Genomic DNA, 21,336 nt, shown 5'->3' with positions numbered 1-21,336 from the left:
GAAGTTTCTAAATAAATGTGATAAGGCGTCTTTCTGAAAGACAATTTTTAACATTCATTGGAGAAAAAAATTCCAGATCCTGGATACTCATCATTAGGATACATTTTAGAATATTAAAATCATGTTAGTTTGGAATTTTGTTTCTATGTAGCTGAAATATGATGCAGCAGCAGTGATATAAAATTTGCCATTTAAGACTGGCTCATGTCATAGCTAAACCAGTCCTCAAAACATCTTATGTCTATTTTGTTCAAGAAATGTACTTTGGTAAAGTTGAAAAGTAGAGTATATACTTAGAAGAAATAAATGTTGCTTCATATTTGACCCTGGATTATCTGAAACACTATTGGTTTCATATAGTTACACTTTGAAAATAAATATAATGTGTTACATATACATCAATATGCCAATTGATTTTTATACTTTTTATAAGAGTTAATATAAATTCACAAGCTAGAAAAATTTCTTAAGTCCTGTGTTCCTCTTTTGTTATTTGTTTTAAAACATGATACTGTGTATTTGTAAGACAAGTAGGAAAAGTAGGTAGAGAAGGAAAGCAAATTTAAAAACAATTGATTCTTGCTACGCTAGTTGATCTGTTTGTACTTCCTCATGACAGACTTTGTAATTGATATGCTTTGTTTACAAAACTTGGATTTTGATCTGAGATAACAAATTCTGTAGGTCATTTTTGACATTTGATCTTGTCAGATATTTGTTGCTCTCTTCAGTGTGAATTTTGAAATTTAGAATCCAGTTGTTTTTCTGAGAAATGTGAGCTGAGATTAATTTCTAGCAAGGTGAAAAAAAAAGTGGAGAATGTATAGTTTACATTCTGAAGGTAGCTCATTTACCCTATGTAATTCCTACTTGTAGTAATTTATCCCAGTGCATATTTATAACATAAACTTTGACCAGCAGGAGGCTTCAAAATGGTTGATACTCATTTAAGATTCTAAAATGCAACATGCTTCTGCTGACTTTTGAATATCAAAAGTACCAAATCTTAGTGCAGATTGATTGAATTCATAGGTGGTTTCACCTGGAAATCATTGTGGCCTCTTAGTTATTAGATGGCTGAGGATATTAGATGATGACAGTCTTAATGTGTACAGAAACTACAGTTTACTCAAAGTTTCTTTTTCTATACTCCTTTTACCCCTTCCACTGTTCTCTCTCCTTTTTTCTGAATTATAAAAAAAAAATACATGTTTGTGTTAAAAATTCTACATATTTTAGAAGGATATTTAGTAAAATGTGAAGGTCTACTTCCTCTATCCTGCTTCTCTTCATTTAAATAATTTTAATTATTTAAAAATTGACATAATTTTAAGTATTTCACAAGGTGTTGAAGATATTTTACCGACTTTGTTCTTTGTCTTTTCACTTTGTTGTAATATTCAAATTTTTATTTGTTTGTATTAAAACATACCAATATTTTCCTTTATAGTTTCTGTATTGATATCCTATTTTAGGCCTTTCATACCTCAAGATTATAAAATAATGTGCCCATGTTTTTTTCTGTTATCTGTAGTTTTATTTTTTCAGTTTATATCTTTAATCCAGCTAGAATTTTATTTGATTGTTTTTCCTTTCATCTTCCTTTTTGGAAGGCCTGAGGAAAGGACTTGGCTTATTATTTTTTTCTTAAATAATTGACTATCCAGTTGTTCTATCTCTTTTATTTTACTTTTTAAATATCACAACATTCTGTCCTTTAAGTTCAAACAAAGGAGAACAAAGCTGTGTATGGTCACTGTATCTACTCTTCTATTTTTTTATCTTAAAACAAAAGTTTGCAGTATCTCAGTGGTATTGATAAACATGGCTCCAGGAAGACTGCCATAAAAGAAGGAATTTATTGCATATTCAATCTGCTTTTCATTTGAAGTAGAATGCTTTTCTGATTTATTTAAAAATGCAGTAGGGTAGTTGAAAAAAGCTTTTGATGGAGAATTTGTTGACAACTGAATTTTTATAAAGCCATAAAACAGCAGATTCTTGGTTATAGGATGATCTTTTGTCCAGTTGGAAGACAAAGTAAAACAGACAGTTTAAGAAATCAATAATTTTAAACCATCCATAACATTGAAACTACACTGAGAATACGTGTTTCATTAAAATTTTAGCTACATCTTGAATTCTAGACTCTTGCCTGTAGCTCAGGTGATTATGGGAAAGCAATCTTCTATCTTGGCTCTGTACACAGACCTCTGAAAAAGCCTATCTCTCTGCAAAACTCATGGAAAGAACTGACTGTTACAGTCACCAAAAACTATTTCATGAAATAAAATATCATTTCGTGTGTGTGTGTTCCTCTTCTAATATCTCTTTCTACTCCATTACTTGGAAACTTCTGGTGGAAATCATATGGGCTAAAATGATTGTCCCAAGGACCAGATAATCTGTAGCTCTGATGATATGGTCACAGAGAAATAAGTAGGTCAAAAATAAGTCACTGCCCATTGCAACTAATGGATTCAGTCAAAATTAAGGACTAATGAGTTAAAACTTTAAGTGGCATGATGCTGTCAGAGATATGGAATAGTTTAACGGTTAGGAGTACATTCTCTGATGTCTAACTCACTGGGTTCCAAATTCAACTCTATTACTTGACAACTGTGTTACTTTTTATTTATTGGCAACTGTGTGCTATTTAGTTTCTTGGACTTTCAGTTTCCTCATCTACAAAAAATGGAGTTGTGAGGATAGATTAAGAAGTTCATGCAGTTAGTATTTAATACTGGTTAATACTCTTTTACCTTTTTATTTGTCCTTCTCTTTTTTAAGAACAACACTGTCTTTCAGAATCCATAGCTTCAAGATAAAAAATCATAACACATTAATTTAGGCAATTATGTTTCTGGTGAGTTAGACACTATGGAGAAAAGTTGAACCCTGGCACTCCTGTGCCCAGACTTCAGTTTCCTATCTGGGTTTTACTTTTTTATAAACATAGTATAATGACCTGTAAGGCCTAAGAAGTTTTCCTTTAGAGTTTCATTTTAGAAATGTGTCTCCCACTTGCATCAGAATAGATAAAGAAAACATCACTTTGTAGAAAATACAGAAAGTATAAAAGGGAAAGTAAAAATCAAGGATAATTCCATCACCCAGAGAAAATCTCATATAAAATTTATTAGTTACTTCCATAGTTTTCTTAAGATTCATAGCTATTTTCCCCACATCATTATATGTTTATAAAAAGATTTCTAGAGATGGAGCCAAGATGGCAGCATGAGTAGAGCAGCGGAAATCTCCTCCCAAAACCACATATATTTTTGAAAATACAACAAAGAAAACTTTTCCTAAAAGGGAGACCAGAAGACACAGGACAACGGCCAGAGCACATCTACACCTGCGAGAACCCAGCACCTCACGAAGTGGGTAAGATACAAGCCCCGGCCCGGGAGGACCCGAGCACCCCACACAACTCCCGGCAGGAGGAGAGGAGTCGGAGCAGGGAGGGAGAGGGAGCCCAGGACTGCTAAATACCCAGCCCCAGCCATCTGCACCAGAGCGGAGACACAGTGCATGTGTGAGGTGCTGGAAACTAGGGAAACAGGACAGTAAAACCTGTGAGTGGGTCCCTGCAGATGTTGCATCTGGGACAAAGAAAAGCGAGTGCTTTCTGGAAGTCTTAAAGGGACAGGGACTCCAAAGCCAGACGGAAGCGTCCTGGGACACTTAGTCCAGCAACAGCGAATCTGGGGATCTCTGGGCACTCTAACCCTCTGGGCAGCAGGGAGCACGGAGGCCCCTCATGGAGATAAATAGCCTCCCGGTCGTTCCCCCTCCAATGCGGCTCCACCATATCAGAGCAGAGGCCAGAGGCAAGCCACACTCACAGCAACAGGGGAGATAAACTACATAGCAGCTGGGCAAGAATCAGAAGCCCTTTATGCATTCAGCTTCCCAGCACAAGCCACTAGAGGTTGCTGTTCTCCCAGGAGAGGAAGGCCACAAACCAACAAGAAGGGAAGTTCTTCCAGCTGTCACTCATGCCAGCTCTGCAAACTATCTCTATCACCATGAAAAGACAAAATTACAGGCAGACCAAGATCACAGAGACAACACCAGAGAAGGAGACAGACCTAACCAGTCTTCCTGAAAAAGAATTCAAAATAAACATCATAAACATGCGGACGGAGATGCAGAGAAATATACAAGAGCTAAGGGATGAAGTCCAGAGGAAGATTACAGATGCCAAGAAGGAGATTACAGAAATGAAACAAACTCTAGAAGGATTTATAAGCAGAATGGATAAGATGCAAGAGGCCATGGATGGAATAGAAACCAGAGAACAGGAACGCATAGAAAATGACACAGAGAGAGATAAAAGGATCTCCAGGAATGAAACAATATTAAGAGAACTGTGTGACCAATCCAAAAGGAACAATATCCATATTATAGGGGTACCAGAAGAAGAAGAGAGAGAAAAAGGGATAGAAATTGTCTTTGAAGAAATAATTGCTGAAAACTTCCCCAAACTGGGGGAGGAAATAATCGAACAGACCACGGAAATACACAGAACTCCCAACAGAAAGGACCCAAGGAGGACAACACCAAGACACATAATAATTAAAATGGCAAGAATCAAGGACAAGGAAAGAGTTTTAAAGGCAGCTAGAGAGAAAAAGGTCACCTATAAAGGAAAACCCATCAGGCTAACATCAGACTTCTCGACAGAAACCCTACAGGCCAGAAGAGAATGGCATGATATACTTAATGCAATGAAACAGAAGGGCCTTGAACCAAGAATACTGTATCCAGCACGACTATCATTTAAATATGAAGGAGGGATTAAACAATTCCCGGACAAGCAAAAGTTGAGGAAATTTGCCTCCCACAAACCACCTCTACAGGGTAGTTTAGAAGGACTGTTCTAGACGGGAGCACTCCTAAGACTAAACAGATGTCACCAGAAAAAATAAAATCACAGCAAAGAAAGCAGACGAACCAAATACTAACTAAAGGCAAAAAATAAAATCAGCTACCCACTAAAAGCAGTTAAAGGAAACATGAAAGAGCACAGAATAAAACAACCAACATATAAAGAATGGAGGAGGAGGAATAAGAAGAGAGAGAAGAAAAGAATCTCCAGACAGTGTATATAATAGCTCAATAAGCGAGCTAAGTTAGGCAGTAAGATACTAAAGAAGCTAACCTTGAACCTTTGGTAACCATGAATCTAAAGCCTGCAATGGCAATAAGTACATATCTTTCAATAGTCACCCTAAATGTAAATGGACTGAGTGCACCAATCAAAAGACACAGAGTAATAGAATGGATAAAAAAGCAAGACCCATGTATATGCTGCTTACAAGAAACTCACCTCAAACCCAAAGACATGCACAGACTAAAAGTCAAGAGATGGAAAAACATATATCAGGCAAACAACAGTGAGAAGAAAGCAGGGGTTGCAGTATCAGACAAAATAGACTTCAAAACAAAGAAAGTAACAAGAAATAAAGAAGGATATTACATAATGATAAAGGGCTCAGTCCAACAAGAGGATATAATCATTCTAAATATATATGCACCCAACACAGGAGCACCAGCATATGTGAAACAAATACTAACAGAACTAAAGGAAATAGAATGCAACGTATTCATTTTAGGAGACTTCAACACGCCACTAACCCCAAAGGATAGATCCACTGGCAGAAAATAAGCAAGGACATGGAGGCACTGAATAACACAGTAGAACAGATGGACCTAATAGACATCTATAGAACTCTACATCCAAAAGCAACAGGATATACATTCTTCTCAACTGCACATGGAACATTCTCCAGAATAGACCACATACTAGGCCACAAAAAGCGCCTCAGTAAATTCCAAAAGATTGAAATTCTACCAACCAACTTTTCAGACCACAAAGGTATAAAACTAGAAATAAATTCTACAAAGAAAACAAAAAGGCTCACAAACACATGGAGGCTTAATAACATGCTCCTAAATAATCAATGGATCAATGAACAAATTAAAATAGAGATCAAGGAATATATGGAAACAAATGACAACAACAACACAAAGCCCCAACTTCTGTGGGACACAGCAAAAGCAGTCTTAAGAGGAAACTATATAGCGATCCAGGCACACTTGAAGAAGGAAGAACCCCAAATGAATAGTCTAAAATCACAATTATTGTAACTGGAAAAAGAAGAACAAATGAGGCCTAAAGTCAGCAGAAGGAGGGACATAATAAAGATCAGAGAAGAAATAAACAAAATTGAGAAGAATAAAACAATAGAAAAAAATCAATGAAACCAAGAGCTGGTTCTTTGAGAAAATAAAATAGATAAGCCTCTAGCCAAACTTATTAAGAGAAAGAGAATCAACACACATCAACAGAATCAGAAATGAGAATGGAAAAATCACGACAGACTCCACAGAAATTCAAAGAATTATTAAAGACTACTATGAAAACCTATATGCTAACAAACTGGAAAACCTAGAAGAAATGGACAACTTCCTAGAAAAATACAACCTTCCAAGACTGACCAAGGAAGAAACACAAAGGTTAAACAAACCAATTACGAGCAAAGAAATCGAATCAGTAATCAAAAAACTACCTAAGAACAAAACCCCGGGGCCGGACGGATTTACCTGAGAATTTTATCAGACACACAGAGAAGACATAATACCCATTCTCCTTAAAGTGTTCCAAAAAATAGAAGAGGAGGGAATACTCCCAAACTCATTCTGTGAAGCCAACATCACCCAAATACCAAAACCAGGCAAAGACCCCACCAAAAAAGAAAATTACAGACCAATATCCCTGATGAATGTAGATGCAAAAATACTCAGTAAAATATTAACAAACTGAATTAAAAAATATATCAAAAGGATCATACACCATGACCAAGTGGGATTCATTCCAGGGATGCATGGATGGTACAACAGTCGAAAATCCATCAGTATCATCCACCACATCAACAAAAAGAAGGACAAAATCCACATGATCATCTCCATAGATGCTGAAAAAGCATTCAACAAAATTCAACATCCATTCATGATAAAAACTCTCAGCAAAATGGGAATAGAGGGCAAGTACCTCAATATAATAAAGGCCATATATCATAAACCCACAGCGAACATCATACTGAACAGTGAGAAGGTGAAAGCTTTTCCTCTGAGATTGGGAACAAGACAGGGATGCCCACTCTCACCACTGTTATTTAATATAGTACTGGAGGTTTAGCCATGGCAATCAGACAAAACAAAGAAATACAAGGAATCCAGATTGGTAAAGAAGAAGTTAAACTGTCACTATTTGCAGAAGACATGATATTGTACATAAAAACCCTAAAGACACCACTCCAAAACTACTAGAACTGATATCGGAACACAGCAAAGTTGCAGGATACAAAATTAACACACAGAAATCTGTAGCTTTCCTATACACTAACAATGAACCAATAGAAAGAGAAATCAGGAAAACAGCTCCATTCACAATTGCATCAAAAAGAATATAATACCTAGGAATAAACCTAATCAAAGAAGTGAAAGACCTATACCCTGAAAACTACAAGTCACTTTTAAGAGAAATTAAAGGGGACACTAACAAATGGAAACTCATCCCAACCTCGTGGCTAGGAAGAATTAATATCATCAAAATGGCCATCCTGCTGAAAGCAATATACAGATTTGATGCAATCCCTATCAAATTACCAGCAACATTCTTCAATGAACTGGGACAAATAGTTGAAAAATTCATATGGAACCCCCAAAGACCCCGAATAGCCAAAGCAATCCTGAGAAAGAAGAATAAAGTAGGGGGATCTCACTCTCCAACTTCAAGCTCTACTATAAAGCCATAGTAATCAAGACAATTTGGTACTGGCACAAGAACAGAGCCACAGATCAGTGGAACAGACTAGAGACTCCAGTCATTAACCCAGACATATATGGTCAATTAATATTTGATAAAGGAGCCATGGACATACAATGGCAAAATGACAGTCTCTTCAACAGATGGTGCTGGCAAAACTGGACAGCTACATGTAGGAGAATGAAACTGGACCATTGTCTAACCCCATACACAAAAGTAAATTTGATATGGATCAAAGTCCTGAATATAAGCTATGAAACCATAAAACTCTTAAGGAAAAAACATAGGCAAAGTTCTCTTAGACATAAACATGAGTTACCTCTTCTTGAACATATCTCCCTGTGCAAGGAAAACAAAAGCAAAAATGAACAAGTGGGACTATATTAAGCTGAAAAGCTTCTGTACAGTAAAAGACACCATCAATAGAACAAAAAGGTACCCTACAGTATGGGAGAATATATTTGAAAATGACAAATCCAATAAAGGTTGACACTCAAAATATATAAAGAGCTCACCCACCTCAACCAACAAAAAACAAACAATCCAATTAAAAAATGGGCAGAGGAACTGAACAGACAGTTCTCCAAAAAAGAAATTCAGATGGCCAACAGACACATGAAAAGATGCTCCACATCGCTAAATATCGCAGAAATGCAAATTAAAACCACAATGAGATATCACATCACACCAGTAAGGATGGCTACCATCCAAAAGACAAACAACAACAAATCTTGGCGAGGTTGTGGTGGAAGAGGAACCCTCCTGCACTGCTGGTGGGAATGTAAATTAGTTCAACCATTGTGGAAAGTAGTATGGAGGTTCCTCAAAAATGCTCAAAATAGACTTACCATTTGACTCAGGAATTCCACTCCTACGAATTTACCCTAAGAATGCAGCACTCCAGTTTGAAAAAGACAGATGCACCCCTATGTTTATCATAGCACTATTTACAATAGCCAAGAATTGGAAGCAACTTAAGTGTCCATTAGTAGATGAATGGATAAAGAAGATGTGGTACATATACACAATGGAATATTATTCAGCCATAAGAAGAAAACAAATCCTACCATTTGCAACAACATGGGTGGAGCTAGAGGGTATTATGCTCAGTGAAATAAGCCAAGTGGAGAAAGAGAAATACCAAATGATTTCACTCATCTGTGTAGTATAAGAACAAAGAAAAAACTGAAGGAACAAAACAGCAGCAGAATCACAGAACCCAAGAATGGACTAACAGGTACCAAAGGGAAAGGGACTTGGGAGGATGGGTGGGTAGGGAGGGATAAGGGGGGGGAAGAAGAAAGGGGGTATTATGATTAGCATGCGTAATGTGGGGGGTGGGAGAAAGGGGAGGGGTGGGCAACACAGAGAGGACAAGTAGTGATTGTACAACATTTTCCTATGCTTATGGACAGTGACTGTAATGGAGTTTGTGGGGGTTACTTGGTATAGGGGAGAGTCTAGTAAACATAATATTCTTCATGTAATTGTAGATTAATGATAACAAAAAAAAGAGAAAGAAAAGGGGGATTACTTCCTGATAGGATAAAACTAACTTCAAATCAATGATTAATGCATGCTTTACATATCATTAATTTTGATCTTTCAAAGGGTGTCAGATGATCAGCTATGGAAGTACATTTTTCTGAGAATATTCCTTTGTCTTAAAAAAAAAAAAGCAGTTCCTCTGTGGTGATCTCCAATAGGTTCTTCACAATGGTATTAAGTTCATATCAAACTGTGGGCTAAGGGTTTGTTTGTGTTTATACAGAGGATCAAAGCCTAATTTGGCTACACAGAAAATGAATTAAGATACGATATGAAGAAGAACTTCCAGCATCAACATCCTCTGGAAGAGTCATTCCAGAATATGAACATCAAAAAGTTCAACAAAGATCCTGGCGCTGCTGCAGTTGTAGCTGCATTCATCCCACCGGTTCTGGACTTGCCATTGGAATGAAGAAGGAGATATCTAAGCTGGCCTGTGCATACAGTAAAACAACAAGTTTGACTGGATCTATACTGTCAGAACTCAACCAAGAATTAGAAGAAGTGCAAGTTGCAGTGCTCCAAAATCATGCGACTATAGACTATCTGCTGTTAAAAGAACACATGGGATGTGAACAGTTCCCAGGAATGGGTTGTTTTAATTTGTCTGATTTTTCTCAAACTATTCAAATTCAGTTAGACAATATCCATCATATCATTGATAAGTTTTCACAAATGCCTAGGGTACCTAACTGGTTTTCTTGGTTTCACTGGATGTGGCTGGTAATTGTAGGTCTGCTTTTGTTATGTAGCTGTATTCCTAATATGTTAATATATGTGCACAATTTAATTAGTAGTTTAAAACCTATACATGCTTATGTTACTCTACAAGAAGACATGTCAAAGAAATAATCAGTCTTCCCATGTTTTCTTCCATCTGCTACTTCTATAGCTTTTCTTCTTCCTTCCTAATTACAACCCTTTAGTAGAATTAGTGCCTGATATAAAAAATTACCGAGTATCGTAATTCTTCCAAGTGGTAAAGATACCTCAAGACAAATGCTGGACATAGAAGCCACAGGGCATAAATCTGCAAAGAAGTAAAAAGCTAACCTTCTCAAACAATATTGCTTCTCTCTCACTTACCAACTTTACATTTCCCTGTATGGCCCCGGAAGATGACTGGTTAGCCAGAGACGGGTAAGATTCCTCAAGGGAGGAACAACCTAAGACAGGCACAGTCGCAGGGGGGCCATCAGGTGAGAAATTGGGGATCAACAGAGGTGAGGCTTAGAACCTCACCCCCCCTGTTTTGAGAGAAATCTTCTGCATACGTGGATGTATTATTGCCCTTGTCTAGCTTAGATTAACACATAGTCTACAGGCACACACCTGATCATCTACATTTGCTCTCTTACAACACTAAACTATGTTTTCTACCTTTATCTTGCATCTACCTACCACTTCAGCATTTTATTTTAAAAAAATAACAATAATAATAAAGGGAGAAATGTGGGATTCACATATAAATCAAGTATAAAAATCAAACGAATATTCATATTTGACCTGATTGTTTATAGTTCATAATGAGTGATCAAAACCGAAAGTTTCTGTGATGACTGCCCTTGTACTGTTCAACATGTAAGAACTTATTCACTATGTAAGAGTTTGTTCACCATGTAAGAACTTGTTCGTTATGCTTCATAAGATTGGAGACTGATGAATATTAGGCTGGGGGTGGATCAGTGATTGTGCATTGAGCATTGACTCCCCTATACAGAATTTTATTGTTGTTAACAACCATTTGATCAATAAATATGAGAGATGCCCTTTCAAAAAAAATAAAAAATAAAAAATAAATTTAAAAAAAGATTTCTAATGGCCTTATAATATTCTCTTATATATCAAACTTAATCTATCTAGACATTTAGATATACCTATATACCTATATAACTGGATGTATATATTTCCTAGTTTTTCTTGCTAAAAATAATGCTGGTCACATCTCTTTTTATTTCCCAAGGAGAGATTTCTGAAAGCAGAATCTCCTCTGAAGGTATGATGTTACTCAGGACCTTGACAAATATCACCAAAGTATTTCCCAGGAAGTTTGTGACAATTTATATTCCCACCAGCTATATTGCTCCTGCATTTAGTAAAACATTTTAAAATTTTTGCTATTTTGATAGGTAAAAATGTCATCTATTCTTATTTTAATTTGCATTTCTTTGTTTAATAATAAGTCTGATTTTTTCACAAGTTTTCTTTCTTATGAATCCATTTATATGCTTTTTAATTAAAGCTTTACCTTGTCAAGGAATAACAAATACTGGCGAGGATGTGGAGAAAGGGGAACCCTTCTACATTGTTGGTGGGAACGTATATTTGTTCAGTCATTGTGGAAAGCAGTATGGAGGTCCCTCAAGAAACTAAAAATAGAAATACCATTTGACTCACTAATTCCTCCTAGGAATTTACCCAAAGAAAACAAGACCCCTCATTCAAAAAGACATATGCACCCCTATGTTTATCACAGCACTATTTGCAATAGTCAAGATATGGAAGCAACCTGTGTCCATCAGTAGATGAATGGATAAAGAAGATGTGGTACATATACACAATGAAATAGTATTCAGCCGTAAGAAGAAAACAAATCCTACCATTTACAACAACATGGATGGAGCTAGAGGGTATTATGCTCAGGGAGATAAGCCAGGCAGAGAAAGAGAAGTGCCAAATTTCATTTGTGGAGTATAACAACAAAGCAAAACTGATGGAACAAAACTGCAGAGGAGTGCCATACTCCAAGAAGTGACTAGCAGTTACCAAAGGGCAGGGGTGTGCGAGGGTGGGTGTGGAGGGAGGGAGAAGGGGATTAAGGGGCATCAAATTAGCACACATAATATAGGTAGGTCATGGGGAAGACACTATAGCACTGAGAAGACAAGTAGTGACTGTAGCATCTTGCTATGCTGATGGATAGTGATTGCAGTGGGGTGTGCGTAGGGGGGACTACATAATATGGGTGAACATTGAAACCACAATGTTGCTCATATGAAACCTTAATAAGATTGTGTATCAATGATACCTTAATTAATAAAGTTATAACTTGTCAATATTTTTAATGTGTTATCAGTTTGTAAGAGTTAATATCGATATTAAATAAAATTATCATTTATATTTATGCAGCTATTTGTACTTAATGTCTTATAGATTGTAATTTGTCTCATAAAACTATGCCATTTGAGTTAAGATAACTGCAGATTTTTATTTGGGACTAATTTTAAATCTGTGTCTGCTACTACCACCTTTTCCCCCACTTTTTAGGTACCCATCTTTGAAGCCCTTTTTGCTGGGTGCTTGCACCTTATTACATATTATTTCCTGAGAAATCCTACCTGGGCATATGTTTCTTTAAACTTAGACATTTCTTCATACACATATCCCATCAAATTCTACCTCCCTGGTACACCAATCTCTCAGGGCTCAGGAGTGGTTATAACACTGGAAATTTCCAACCCAGTATATGGCAAGCAGAAAAGGCTTTTTAGGTAGACAGGTGTTCTGACACCCTGGGATGAGCCTTGGGTTGCTATGAATTTACATTTTCCAAGCACTGGTTTGATTTTCTATTGGTATCTGCATCTGCTAGAAAATGTATAAATATTTAAATGTTGGCATGCTAGTAATCTTAGATCTCAAATGGCAGGAATCACTTGGCTTTGACAGAGTTAAAAAGAACAGTAACTAACAGTCTAAAAGTGCTAGAAAGTTCCCAGGAAGGGCAATTTAAATGATCAAGGAGATTGAGGTTCTTAAACTCTGCAAAATGATGGTCTACAAATTCTGAGTTACAGTCTCAGAAGTCAAATACCAATGAATGAGAAAGAAGATCAAAGTTCATCCAGTCACAAAAATTGAAAAGGATTAACAGGGAGATTTGTTTAAATGCTCAGTATTAGAATTACAGGACACCTACCAAACTTACAAATCATAAGTATAAAGAATTATGAGTGAAAGTGTGCATGCAGCACAGTATAGTTAATAAAATTAGAGAATTAGATACATTTAGAGATGAAAGACCTTAAGGGGCTAGGAACTGTCAGTGGGTGGGTCATGTCTTCCTCTAGGCTTTGCTGATGATTTATTTCATAAGGGGTCTTTTCTCTCACTTTCTTGCTGCTCTTTTCCCCTCCCCTATCAACAGAATGAGACTAGATGCTATTATATGGGTTTGGCTTAGGTCCAGTGTGATATTCCTTATAGTCTATATTAAATCAGTGATCATCAATAAATATGTATTAGCCATATAATAATCACATATGGTTGCAAAATTTGACAGCTTATGATAATTTAGGAAATCACCGACTCTAAAAGAACAATGACTTTATAGAATTTGGGTGGTTTTCTTAGAGTAGGGAATTTGGGCATTTCTTAGAGTAGGGAAAAAAGCTATCATGCTGTATGTAATTTTCTGCAATTTTACCACTTAAACTAGATGTATCTGAAAATGGCTTCTATATTCAGTAGTCTATGAAATAAATTGCCGTTTCTGGATAGTAATACAGAATAATGTAAAGGTCACTTTCATGTTTTAGACATTAACAGCATTCATTGTGCTATAAATAACTGTGGCTAACATTTTTATTTCCTGAAGCCTGTTTCATAAATTGGATTTTAAGATGTAAGGTATGTAGTAGATGAATTATATTGAAAACATGTGTATGTACTATACATTGTCTCAGGTCTGTTTAATTAAAGTCCTTTTTAGGGGCTTATTTTTATGTTAAAGCTAATATTTCTTAGCATTTCTAGTTATTGAAATCTATATTTGAGTTTAGTGTTTAAGGGATAAGCAAATCATGTAGTAGTGGTCATGGGAATGTATACAATCTATCTTGGGCTGCTTCTAAATGCTACAGAAACTCTTTTGAAGAATAATCCCTTCACATTATTCTTGATATCATTCTCCTTTTTGTATAACACACTATTTTTTTTTAATGGCAGGTGCAGAGAACATCTTTGTTGACAAGGTGTCAAAGCAACACAAACATCTTGCTGACCAGCCCAGCTGGCTTTTGACAGCATCACTGAGAAAGGACACAGTATAATCAAGATGCCAACAGCAGGAGTGAGTCCAAAAAAATAAGTGACAAAAAGCTCATTTAAGATACACAATAAATGATTTCAGAGCCCTATACAGGTTCCACTTTAAAAGTCTACTTCAAAAATCCTCTTTGAAAGCTGTCCAAAAAATATTCAATTAATTTATCCACGCAACACCATTACAGAATGATCACCATTGGTGAACATAACCTGGTACAATGGTAGACTCAATATGACTGGGGTATGATTCCTGGCTTTAGGGGACTTATAATCTAGTAAGGGAGATAGACACTGTGGGTAATATTGCAATATTTCCAGATTCTCTTGCCTGGCCTTAGTGCATCTCTATATCAATAGATGTTTCCAAGGGGTGGAGAATAGCCCATCTTCATATCAATAGGTAATTACAAGGGGGGCTGAGGACATATCTGGACCAGAGAGGCTGGGTGGGGTCCCTTTCTGCAGCCGGGTCATGAGAGACATGGGCCAGCAGAAGTGGATGACTGTTTGTAGGCAATAAACAGGTTTCTTCCAGTTTATTTCTCCCTTTGACTGATTTCAATTTCAAAGGTATTTTTCCCTAGGCTGGGAAAATATTTTCCCTCCAGAGTTATATCTGGTGGTAGTCAGCAGGACCTCTGAACCCAAAATCTTCATTGGTATGATCCCTGAGGGAGGGCTACCCCTAGAGATGGTAGAAAGATACCCAGAATGTCCCCTTGATGGTGGGGAGGCCCCAGTGGCTACAGCAGTGGAGGGTGCAGCTTTACCTGGGAGCCCCTTATCTATGGAGCTTCCAGTTGGGGAGCCCCTACTGGGGAATTGGTCTAGGGTAAAGCCCCACCTAGAGGGGTGGGGACTTCCCCAGAATTGGGGAAGGGTGGAGGCACCAGAGCTGTGAAATTAGCCCTCCGTGAGATAGAAGACTGCTTAGAGGCCCTGAGTGGCCATGTAGCAGCTGGGATTGTGGGGTGTCTGTTTCTTGAGATAGTGGAAAGGGTTATTGAGGAGAGAGAGACTTTGGCAGGAGAGGGACACACTTCAGCATCGCTTGGAGGAGGTGGGTGATGACCTATAGGTTGCTCTTAAGAAAGAAAGACAGTAATTGAGAAGACAGGTCATGCTCCTGGAAGATATGTTAGCAGTGAGGGAGGAGGCAGCAGGACAGTCTGTGTTGCAGGAAGCCGTGGGGGAGGGGGAGGAAAGAGTGGTGCCTTCAGCCCCAGAGCTGGTAGAGGACATGTTGGGAGAGGATGAGGTAGTGGAGCCAAGGGCTGATCTGTTTCCAAGGCCAACACCCAAGGCACCAACCTCTCCTGTATTAAAGACACTACTGGTTGTAATTAAGAAAGTAAAAATACAACAACCATGGGCTCCTCAGGGGGAGGAGCCATCCCCTCCCCAGTCTGTGGAGCACTCCATGCTTCACCCCTAAACCCAGGATGAGCTGGTGGACATCAGCATCTGGTTTTGGCAGAAACCATCAGAACCTCTGCCTACATGGCTTTTGCATCTCTGGATATGGGTGTGGAAAACATCGTTATGTTGGGTTCTGAAATGGGTAGACTGGTTTCCCTGACAAGTTACCCTTCCCTCCAGCAGTGGTTGCAAAGTGCTCCTGGAAGCTTTGTTTGCTCCTTCAAAGTGCAACCACTCAGGGAATTAGCTGCTTCTGTATTGGCTGACAGCAGTTTAGCCTAATCAGGGTGATTTACCATACTTACCCACTAGCTGGAAAACATATGCAGAACTCCAGTAGGTGTTACAGGAGTTGGGCATGAAAAATATCACCTATACTATGGACCTCTAGGGCCCCAATAAGGAGTTGTTCACCGTAGGAATGAAAAATCTGGTGCTCCATACAGCTCCCCCAACTCTCTTTGGGTCCCTAGTGACTATTCTTGCCCCCCCACATAGGAAAACCCATAAGTGAGGCTACTCATTCTTTAGAAGATCTAGGAGAGGTTGAAACAATAAGAACACAAAAGGAAGTATGGGCTACCACCGGAAGAGAGGTGCAAAAGGGCCCTGTGAAGGTCTCGAGGACCCAAATATGGGTTGATTTGATAAAGGCCGGGGTAGTGAAAGAAAAACTTGATGGGCAACCCAATAGGATCTTGTTAGAACTGTGGCACTAATTAAAGCCATAGCAGCTTTCTAGCCACTGAGGTCCAGGACACAGAAGCCAGAGGCAAAGCCCTATGTCCAGCCTGTGTCCCTGTAAGACTTCCTGGGGGACAGTACTCATGATCTGTCTGCTCCCTCACCTCTACAGAAAGATGATTGGGCATCACGGCTTAACTGAGGGGTGGGGGTGTCAAGTCTCGGCCTTGGGGGATGTGGTGAGGACCAGCGGCCACATGTAGTATTAGCAATCCATTGGTACCCCATGAATACAAACATGTCCTGGCACTGGTGGACACAGGAGCTGAATGTTCTCTGATTTATAGTAACCCTGAGGGTTTTCCTGGGACCCCTGTTGTGACAGATGGCTATGGGAGTAAGGCAGTTAAAGTGAAAAAAGCCCAAAACCCATTGGGGATAGGGCATTTACTCCCAAAGGAGTATACTGTGTACATTTCTCTCATCCTTGAATATATTTTGGGAGGCAATATCCTGCAGGGTCTGTGGTTATAGACCACTGCAGGTGGGTTCAGACTGAGGGTACTTGTGGTAAAGGCAGTTCTGAGGGGACATGAAAAGCACCCACTGGTAGCTCTGCTCATACCTCAGTGGGTGACAAATACTAAGCAGTGCAAATTGCCTGGGGAACAAGGAAATTGGAGAAACTCTATAGAAGTTGGAGAAGGTGGGCATCATAAAGTCCACACTCATAGTCCTTTGATTCCCTGGTTTGTTGTACGTGTGGCAAAAGACAATGTGGCCAGTGAAAAAGCCAGACTGATCTTAGAGTGTGACCATGGATTACAGGGAAATGAATGAAGTCACTCCCTCTTTGCATGCTGCTGTTCCCTCTATAGCAGCCCTTATGGACACCCTTAGTCATGAACTAGGTATGTATCATTATGTTATGGACCTTGCTAATGCTTTCTTCTCTATTGACATAGCACAGGAAGGTCAGGAAAAGTTTGCTTTCACATGGGAAGGCTGGCAGTGAACATTCACTGTCCTTCCACAGGGATGCCTCCACAGTCCCACCATCTGTCATGGACTTGTAAGCCCAGGACTTGGCCACATGAAAGAAACCGCAAATGGTGTGGCTGTATCACTACATTGATGATATCATGCTCATGCTGATTCTCTTGCAGATTTAGAAGGGGCAGTTGCTAGACTGCTGCAACATCTACAGGAGAAAGGATGGGCTGTGAACAGCACCATGGTTCAGGGGCCTGGTTTGTCTGTAAAGTTCTTGGGGATTGCCTGGTTGGGTAAAACTAAAGTAATCCCAGAAGCAGTCATAGACAAGGTCCAGGCTTTCCCTACACCTACCACTGTGGGAGCATTACAAGAATTTTGGGGTCTTTTAGGCTCCTGGAGAGTGTTTATCCCACACTTGGCACAAAGTTTGAAGCCCTTATACTGGTTGGTATGAAAGGGCATCAGGTGGGAGTGGGATGAGACAAGTACAGCTGCTTTTACTGCTGCTAAGAGAGAAGTCAGGCTGGACAGGCCTTGAGTGTAATGGACTCATTAAGGCCCTTTGAGCTAGATGTTCATGTAACCAAAGATGGTTATGGAAGGGGCCTTTTGCAGTGGCTTTAATGGACATACAAACCTATTGGATTGTGGTCACAACTATGGAAGAGATCAGAGGTCTGGTACATCTTGATAGAGAAGCAACTGGATGCCCAGTACCATGCCTTGCTGGCTATGGAGCACATCACCAGAACAGTTCCAACCAAGGTAATAACCACCTCGTGGGGTGGTGTGGGTGTGATACTGGACCCAAAGGCCATGGAGTGGAGTGGCACAGATGTCTACACTGGCCACACTGGGTGTATATTTATAGTAGTATAGCGCCCTCTCTACTAGCCCCTTAGGTGGAGAACTCCAATGCTTACTGCGGACAGTGAAGTACACCAGTGGAAAGCAGAAAGAAATTGCTTTTGAGCCATTGATATCCTAGAGTCCTTATCAGGAGGGAAAAGCCCCTACACCTGAAGATGCTTGGTACACAGTCGGCTCCAGTCATGGGCAGTCCCCTAAGTGGAGGGCTATGGCTTTCCATCCTAAGACTGAGATAATATGGATGGAGGATGGAGAGGGAAAGAGCAGCCAATGGACAGAGTTGCGGGCTATGTGGCTCGTGATCACCCAGGAGCCCTCCTCTATAGTTGTCTGCACTGACAGCTGCGCCGTCTATCAGGGCTTGCCCCAGTGGCTTCTGACATGGTACTATGGCCACTGGATGGTTGGTCACAGGCAAGAGTTGTGGGAATCCCTATGGGTCTCTGATCAGACTAAGACAGTTACTGTATATCATATGGCTGACCATTTGCCTTTAGCATCCCCAGGGAATGATGAAGCAGACACCTTGGCCCAGGTGCACTGGCTAGAAGAAAAGCCTGCCTTTAATATAGCCCAATTGTTATATCAGCATTTGTTGTATGTGCAGCAAAAGACAGTATGGGCTGTCTTTTGGGCATCGGTGGGGGCTGTTGACATTTGAAGAAGTCAGCAGAGCCTGGAAGGAGTGCCTTGTGTGCCCTAAGAGGGACTTACACCAGGTCCTGCAGCAACATGGGACAATAGTGAAGGGGCCAAATACCCCTTGTCAGGTGGCAGATAGACTATATTGGGCCTCTGTCCATATCAGAAGGATATCAGTATGCCATGACTTGTGTGGACACAGCTACTGGACTGTTGGTTGCTTTTCTTGCATGTTATGCAAATCAGCAAACAACCAAAAGGGGCCTGCAAAAGGGGTCTCTTTGCAGCCTGCAGTCAACCTCAGCTGATTGAGAGCAATCAATGTACCCACTTTACTGGACATGCGTTACAAGAATGGGTGCAGCAATTAGGAATAAAGTGGAAGTTTTATGTACTATATAACCCTACTGGGGCAGGCATGATAGAGGGGTACAACAGTTTGTTGAAATTTGGCCTGAAGTTGGACACCAATAGTATAGAGGGCTGGTCAGTTCATTTATGGACAGTGCCACAGCGTTTGAATGAGAACTCCATAAAGGAGCCTTGAGCCCTGTGGATATGCTAATGCACATTGGTGTCTCTCCTGCACAACTGTATGTGCAAACCATAGAGGGATTATTGAAGCCAGGATATGGCCAGCAGAACAACATCCTGCTGCCAGCCCCAACTGCATTAAACCCTGGAGACACTGTTGAATGGACGTGGCCCTGGACATTCTGACACATGGACACAGTGATGGCTGGCCATTTTGGCACCTTGTGGAAAAGTCCTGGAAGCTGGCCACCTATGTGTTCCTGGATTAACAGTAGATTGACCCCCAAAGATCACAGTAGTTTACCCAAAACATTTGGGAAGTAAGAACATCCTAAAGGGAAGTTTTGTTTTATCTTCATTGCCAGTGCATGTACCTCCTATAGCCCTATGGATTGAGAGATCTGTAACTCCCACAGGGAGGGGGAGGTAGGTCTGGTATAGTAGACCAGGATGAGATCCCATTCCTGCCACTGAACTATCATAGGACCACTGTCTTGCATGCATCCTACCTGATGGAGAAAAGTTGCCTATCTTGGTATCATTAAAACATGTATCTTATTACCCTTAAAATAATTTTCTTCTACAGTCCCTGTGGCCTGGATGTGCCCCTGGCTGCAGCTGCTGTGTGATGATTGCTCTGATCTCCCTACCCATTCAGATGGGGAGCAAGTTGATTGTGAGATGAGATTTCTGGAGGAGTGGGATGTGATATATCAAGAATTTGTCGCCTGGCTTTAAGGCATCTCCATATCAATAGGTGTTTCCTAGGGGTGGAGAGAAGTAGTGCATTTCTATATCAATAAGTAATTATAAGGGGGACAGAGAGCATACCTAGACCATAGAGATTGGGTGGGGTCCCTTTTTTCAGACAGGTCACAAGAGACACAGGTAAGCTGAAGTGGACAGCTGCTTGTAAGTAATAAATGAATTTCTCCCACTTATTTATCCCTTTGATTTTGGTTTCCAAGGTATTTTGCCCCGGACTGGGAAAATACTTTTCCCCTGGAGTTACAGACACATGCACAAAAACTTGCATTGCAAATAGGCATAAAGGAAGCATAAATCCATAAGTGATTTCGTAGGAAAGAATGATGGACCATGTTGGAGAAATTAGGGAAGAATTCATGAAGGGAGTGGAATTTCGAGATGGTCCCTAACTATAGTCAGAATCAGGGGCTGGGTGGAAGGTGTTTCTGAGAGACATGAGAGCATAAGTGAAGTTAGTTAAAAAATAGGGAGTGGTCTTGATTTGCTTAATCAAGGGTACATGCATATGTTAATTCATGTAACAAATACTTAATGACTACCTTGTTCGGAAGCCATGTTTCTTCTAGGTAGCAGGTATACAGTGGTGAACAAAAGAGACTCTATCTTTGCCTTTATAAAACAAATTACAACCTTTTGAGGAGCAGACAGTAAACAATAAATAGGCCATGAACAGATTGTTTCAAGTTGAATAGGTGCCATACAGGTATAAACAAAGGATGGAGGTAAAAAACAAATAACAAGGGAGGTCTCCTTCAGATAGCCAGAAATCGCTGAAGATTTAAATTCAGACCTGAAAGATGAAAAGTAGCCAGAGGAGAAAAGAAGACGCTGAGAGCAGGAAGAGGGTTGCAGACAGAAAATGGCATGTGCAAAACTCCTGAAGGGGCATGGGACTTGTGTTTGAGAAACTGAAAGAAAGTCAGTTTACATGGGGAATAGTAGGGAGGAAAGTAGAATGAACTGAGAGGCACACAGGGGCCCATATCAGTGCA

The sequence above is a fragment of the Manis javanica genome, chromosome 2 (assembly GCF_040802235.1).
Source record: "Manis javanica isolate MJ-LG chromosome 2, MJ_LKY, whole genome shotgun sequence".
Lineage (NCBI taxonomy): Eukaryota > Metazoa > Chordata > Mammalia > Pholidota > Manidae > Manis > Manis javanica.
Note: the sequence above shows the minus strand (reverse complement) of the source record.